The 6,778-nt window shown below is 50.8% G+C and overlaps 1 long non-coding RNA gene across 1 annotated transcript in view; it reads right to left on the bottom strand.

The window, feature by feature from the left end:
* LOC112404362 (uncharacterized) overlaps positions 1-4,728 on the bottom strand; it is a 65,764-nt gene extending 61,036 nt beyond the window's left edge. The window contains exon 1 of the long non-coding RNA XR_003004079.1: positions 4,599-4,728. This is a non-coding gene — a long non-coding RNA (uncharacterized LOC112404362). The remainder of the gene's footprint in view (positions 1-4,598) is intronic.
* Positions 4,729-6,778: the final 2,050 nt, after the last annotated feature.

Below are 6,778 nucleotides of genomic sequence, written 5' to 3'. Positions count from 1 at the left end.
CCTGAGTTAAAACATTTTTCTCCCTTTTTTTTTTTTTTTTTTTTTTTTATTTTTTGGCTGCATTGGGTCTTCATTGCTGCGTGCAGGCTTTCTCTAGTTACAGAGACTGGGGAGCTACTCTTCGTTGTGGTGCACAGGCTTCTCATTGTGGTGGCTTCTCTTGTTACAGAGCACAGGACTAGGCGCGCGGGCTCAGTAGTTGTGGTGCATGGACTTAGTTGTTCTGCAGCATGTGGGATCTTCCCGGCCCAGGGATCGAACCCATAGTCCCCTGCATTGGCAGGCAGATTCTTAACCACCGTGCCACCAGGGAACTCCCTCCCTTGCTTTAGAACTGAGGGCCCATCCAGTTTCCTAGCTCTGGTTTTGAGGCCTAAATCAGTACTAATATTCCACATCTGTCTCCTAAAAACTACAAAAGAAGTCATTCTAAGCTCACTGCCTTTTGAAGAGCCCTTTGTATATAGTGCCCAAAATGGTGTGAAACTTTTTGGCCAGAGCCTGGAGGGTCAACTCATGCCCAATCCCCTTGCTTTTAAACTGCTGTGTTTTAATTGCTGACTCCCATTGTACAGCCAAGCCAATTAGTAGGGCTGGTCAAGCGTGAGGAGCTTGGAGGCCTAGAACACAGCACTCAATTCAGCCTGAGAAAAACAGGAAGCCTCTCCTGTCAGAACTTCCCTGTGAGAACTATGCCTAGACAACAAATGTCACAAGTCCGAGAGATGGACGTTGTAGTTCTGTAGTTCCCTGGGCACGTCAGCAAGCACTTGAATCTCTATCTGATGGAGGACTGGCAGAGTGACTCAGGAGAATGAAATTTTAAAAGATGACTATTTCACTCCTCATTCAATTTAGTGAGCATTATTGCCCACTTCAGTCTCTGAAGTGCTTAGTAATTAACTCCTTTAGGGTTGAAAGGATGTTGGGTCGAAAGGATGTAGGGTCCAAAGCCCAAGAAGCTGCAAGGTTTACTCCAGGCACTCTAAACCAGCTGGATAAAGTGTGAAACAGTCTGAACTTATTTACATATGAAATGCAAACATGCACTTACCCTCAGGCCTCCAGATCTGATTATTGGCTTATCGGTAACCAAGCCCACATACACCCGGAAACAAAAACAAAAAAGCCTTAGGGTGCTGAATGAGGCTTTTACCAAAAAAATTTAGAATGTCCGCCTCTTTTTTTATTTCACTGCATCTCAAAAAAATACCAATCATCCAAAAATTAAAATATTCTGCTTTAGAGGAGCTCAAATTTCATAAAAGCCTCTCATTAATATTCCTTCAGAACCTCTGTGAAGGACTTCCCTGGTGGTGCAGTGGTTAAGAATCCGCCTGTCAATGCAGGGGACAGGGGTTCGAGCCCTGGAGCAACTAAGCCCACGCGCCACAACTACTGAGCCTGTGCTCTAGAGCCTGTGAGTCACAACTACTGAGCCCGCACGCCTAGAGCCCGTGCTCCGCAACAAGAGAAGCCACCACAATGAGAAGCCCACGCACCACAACAAAGAGTAATGCCCCCCAATCCCGCTCTCCACAACTAGAGCAAGCCCACACGCAGCAACGAAGACCCAACAGAGCCAAAAATAAATAAATAAATAAATAAATAAATTTATGGGGGGGGGGACACCCTCTGTGAAGCCTTTCCTTTCGGCGGAACGCGGTGGCAAGATGGCCATGCAGATTTCCAAGAGGAAGTTTGTCACTGACGGCATATTCAAAGCTGAACTGAACGAGTTTCTCACTAGGGAGCTGGCTGAAGATGGGTACTCTGGAGTTGAGGTCCGAGTTACACCAACCAGGACAGAAATCATTATCTTGGCCACCAGGACACAGAATGTTCTTGGTGAGGAAGGGCTGACGGATCCAGGAATTGACTACTGTGCTTCAGAAGAGATTTGGCTTCCATGAGGGCAGTGTAGAGCTTTATGCTGAAAAGTTGGCCATAAGCGGTCTGTGCGCCATTGCCCAGGCAGAGTCTCTGCATTACAAACCCCTAGGAGGCCTTGCTGTGCAGAGGACCTGCTATGGTGTGCTGCAGTCCATTACCCCGTTTCAAGGTTGAGGACTGTTTCCAGCCAAGAAAGGAGGGCCTGCCCTTGGGTGACAAAGGTGCAGGCCTAGAACGCTCCGTGGGGGTCTCTGGATCATACCCTAGCCCTGGTTCTCACCTGGGCCCAGTTCCCCTTAAGGGAGGGTATTTCTGTTCTTCAACAGAACAGCCAGGCCTGGTGTTTATCATTGCTTGTGTTGATCTTTCTTTCTTTCCTAACATTGAAGTCTTAAATTCTCTACCAATGGGAACATTTGTGGGGGCGGCCGGGATGAATGAAAGCAGAAAATTTCCCAAAACTCTCGGCCTACTTAACCTCCCTGACAGCACATAGTTACAGTGTCTGGGGGAGGGGGAGCAGACTGTTTCCAAAGGAAGCATGATTAGTTGGCCGTTCCAAATAATTCCAAAGACCATTTAGAAAATGGTTAACAGTTTTTTAAAAATGTGGCCCAGAAATCTAACTTCCAGCGATTCTTAATATTATGGGGCTTCTGGAGAGCCCTGTAAAAAGCTCTATCATAACAAGCCCAGCCAATGAATAGGTACACGGGGAGGGGGGGCGACTCTTCAGGTAAGTAGAAATATGTGGTAAACACGTATTTGCTCAATGCTCAAATGACCTGTCTTAAGACATCTTTTACAGAGAATGATGTGGCTGATCTGACTGGGAAGCTCGCTCTCCCCAGCTGCCAGCACTCTGGATTTGTCCTCCCTTGAGTGCTGTGCTGGTTTCTCCGTTTAATGCATAAACCAGCTGCAGCCACCTTGCCAAGTTCTCAGCAATTCCCTCAACTGCCTCTTACTGTACAGGATTCCTGAGTCCGATTCTGTTTTCTGGAGTCAAACAAATACAAAACAAATTGGTGAGAAGTTTCAGCTATTTCACTTCCTCCCAGAAAACAGAAGTTTGTGAAAGGTTCGATCTAAAAAGGACAACTGTGTGCTTTTTGTTGTTGTTCACAGGATCTGTAAATTTCCGAGCTGGAAAAAAACCCATATATCACCAAATCATTCCTCTTCAAAAATCAAAATATCTTCTTCCTATTTCTCAAGAATTTAAGACAAAATGGCCAATTAACACTTAAGCAGCCTTAGCTAAGAAGCTCACAAACTGAGGATAGCAGGTAGGAAAGGGGAACTCTGTTCTACAATGAACAAAGAGCAGGGGACTCCTTTCAGCTTCCCCAATGCCCCCATTCATGTTTGGGGCACTGATTATCCTTCAATAACTTCTCTGCCATTAAATCTCCTACCACTCGCTCAGGGTTGGGTTTCACCCTGGGGATAAGAGGTGTTTGTAGAACACTCTGAAATTTCTAAAGGGTAAGTGCTGTGGACAATACAACCTCAGTGCATATCAAGGGTAGCAAAGCCCTCAGAGAGTCATTAACTCACCCGGCCAAATGAGAAGAGAAAATGAGCCGCAGCTGCGTGCTTCCTTTCCCGTATAAGAAGGAATTTTTTAAAAATCTGCTAACAATGGCCGGGGTAATTGGCACCTGGCTGCCTGCTCCCACATCCTTGTCTGCTACAAAGATTTCAGAAGCAGGGTTCACAGAATCCCAACGGACCAGAGTTCTAGGCGTTGTCACCTCTTTTCCAGGCTGTCACAACTGCCTCCTCGGTGTCTCCCCATCCCAGTGTTCCCCTACCCCAACGCAGCCGACGCTTCAATGGCTCCCCACAGTACACAAACCCTCAGCTAAGCGCTCAAAGAGTTTTTCCCAACCGGCCCTAACCTAAATCTCCAAACTTCCCCTCTGCCCTAGCACTCGGTCCAGTAAGTCGCCGAATCGTCTTTCCCTTACCTCCAGCGCGAGGCTCAAGGTCTCCTTCTCCAGAGGTCCCCTTTCCCTCCCTCTACTCGTCCAATGCCCACAGCTGCCGGAGATTAGCCGCCCCCCTCAGGGCTCCGCTCAGATTTCACTTCCTCCAACAGGTCTATTCAGATCCCTAGACACCGTTCTCAATAGTGAAGATTCCTTTTCCCCCGCAACACCTTTCCCGAACACCCCCGGCCCCTGCTCCCACCCGAGGGGCTCCCGAGCGCTCTCCCGCCCCCAGCAGGCCCGGCTCAGAGCACGGAGTGGATCCCCGGCAGCGCCCTAGAAATCGCAGCCCAAGGCGAAGGGACGCAGAAGCCTCCCGCAGACGTCTCCCGAGACCGGGTGTGGCGAGCCCAGCTCTCAGTCAGCCGACTTCTCGCAACGCGGAGCCCCTTAGTCCACTGCCCAGAGGCCGGGCGGGCGGCGCTGGATCTTCCCAGCCTCCGCCAGCGGCGCTGCGATGGGACCCGGAGGAGCAGCCGCGATGAGCCGGGGTGGGCATCGGGCCGGCTGCAACCGCTCCCCAGCTCCCGGCCTCTCTCCCAGCCCGTGCGCGCTCCTCGGCCGGAGCCGGCCCATCCCGCCCCGGGGCCCTTCGCTCTTCCGACGCCCTCTGGGGAGCTCGGGGGTGCGCAAAACCCCGGAAGGGCCCTGCCCGCGCCTCACCCCCTCCCTGGTCCCAGCTTGGCCGGATCCGGCTCCGCCGCACCTTACCTCTCTTCTCTTCGAACCTGCTAGGCACTGGTTCGGCCCGGACCCGCTGGGATCAGACGAGACCGCACAAGTCGCGCCGCACCTGCCAAGGAGCGAGTGAGGAGCCTGGGCGCGCCTGACGTCACAACCGGCCCGAGCGCCGCGAGCTCAGAGTCACCTGATCACCTTGGCAACCCGCACGGGGCGGGGCGAGGCGGTGGGCGGCGTCATAGCAAGAGCCCAGTTCCCTGCAGCTGGTCCTGGAAGCGCCTCCCGGAGCGCTCCCGGGCTGTTGACGACGCGGAGACTCGAGGTCCGTCTCCGGCCTGGCTGCACAGCCCTCCGAGTTGGGATGGATACCTGAGACTCCAACAGGCACTCCCCTCAAGTTCGATCAGTGCTCCGAGACTCCAGACGTTATCCCCTCGACGCCAGTGCAAGTGCCTGGCTGGCAGGGCCTGTGTCCCCACCATACCCGGTTCAGTGCGTGGCACGCAGGTTCGCTTGTGGGCTGCTCCTCTCCGTGTCTTCTGGGTCTAGACCCAACTAGGTTCGAGGGTTTGCTCCGCGAACTGTACCTGAGAGGGCTGGGGCTGAGGCTGATAACTGGATTGCTCTTTGGCAACTTTCCCCATAAGCCTCTCAACACGTAGTGCAGCCTTTGCTGGAGAAAGTAGTAAGACTTCATTCATTCAGGAGAGGGGAGGAGACGGGCTGTAGCCCAGGCCCAGACCTCCTGTCCTGAAGGCCTCCTTCTATTCCAACAGAAAGAGAAAGCACTGAAACACTCAAAGAGCAAAGCCTAGAACAAGCCTGGACGTCCTACTTGAAAAGCTTTTTTGTTTTTCAGATTAGATATCGATTTTCTCAATTTCCTTCCCTTGCCCACTATAATCGTATGCCTGCACCTCTATGACTTTCCAGTTGCTAGACATAGACCATCAGCTTCAAAATGAAAATCTAACACTCCATGGAGGTCCTGGTTTGAAAGCCACTGCTTATTTCGTCCCTTCACTTTCTGAGTTCCATTTAAGTTTTACTCTTCTAGTCCCTGCACCACTATGGAGGTTTCATGTATGTCGTCCTTCCCTCTCAGCCGGTGGGATTTTAAACCAAAAAGTTATTTTATAAATAACTTCTAGTGAGCACACTAGAATGTGTGCAATGAGCAATGAGCAATTCCAGGCTGCTTGAGGCATGATTCTTGAAGATCAGGAGTTTATCGGTGGTGTACCTCATATCCAAGTACCACCTGTGCTGTTTACTTAATAGTTTCATTTTAAGTGACACTTCTTTATTTTTATACATTTATTTAAAAAAGAAACTAGCGGGACTTCTCTGGCAGTCAGTGGTTGAGACTTCGCCTTCCAATGCAGGGGATGCGGGTTTGAGCCCTGGTCGGGGAACAATGATCCCACAGGCCTCGTGGCCAAAAAACCAAAACATAAAACAGAAGCAATATTGTAACAAATTCAATAAAGACTTTAAAAATGGTCCACATCAAAAAAAAATCTTAAAAAAAAAAAAAGAAACTAGCATACAAACAGGAATAAAAGACAGCTGTGAAAGATAAAGTAGAGTCATGACTCCAGTCAGAGGTGTACTAATAGGAGAGAAGAGATTTAAAACATGAGCCCAGGTCCCAAAGGGCAGAGATTCGGAGGCAGGAAGATGGTGGGAGCAGGGCAGGGGCAGCCACACCTGGGGTGGCAGATCTGAGGAGGGGAACTCCAACTGCAGGTTAGGGACAGGTTGGGGAAGAGTTGGGCTAGAATGAGGTTTGAGGGAGGCAGCGGAGGGGAGAAGTGCTAGGAGCAGAGAGAATGGAGAAGGGATCTAGAGAAAGGAGAAGGAGCAGTGGTTTGGGGAGAGGCTGCTGAATGGAAACGTGTACTAATAGCATTAAGGGAAGGGAGGCTGAGAGGCTGCAAAAGTGAGGACTGCAGAGAAGGAGGAGCAGGTGAGAAGAACCTGATGTAGGCCCGAGGGGAAAGCACAGGGCCTCTGAGGCTCTACTGTGGGCAGGTCAAGGTGAGGGTGAGGGCCAAGGCAGAGATAACTGCCCCTGCAAGGGAGCGAGGCTGGAGAGGGCAGCTGGGACATATGGGGTCATGCTGGGGGAGAAGAGATGAAAGAACGGTGTTTTCAGTAAGGTCCTTGGCCACTCCCCTTTTACTGAGCTGCTTGGGTGTGACAGGGAG

This window comes from Neophocaena asiaeorientalis, unplaced genomic scaffold (assembly GCF_003031525.2).
Source record: "Neophocaena asiaeorientalis asiaeorientalis breed wild unplaced genomic scaffold, Neophocaena_asiaeorientalis_V1.1 scaffold204, whole genome shotgun sequence".
Lineage (NCBI taxonomy): Eukaryota > Metazoa > Chordata > Mammalia > Artiodactyla > Phocoenidae > Neophocaena > Neophocaena asiaeorientalis.
This window is presented reverse-complemented; position numbering and strand designations above follow the sequence as displayed.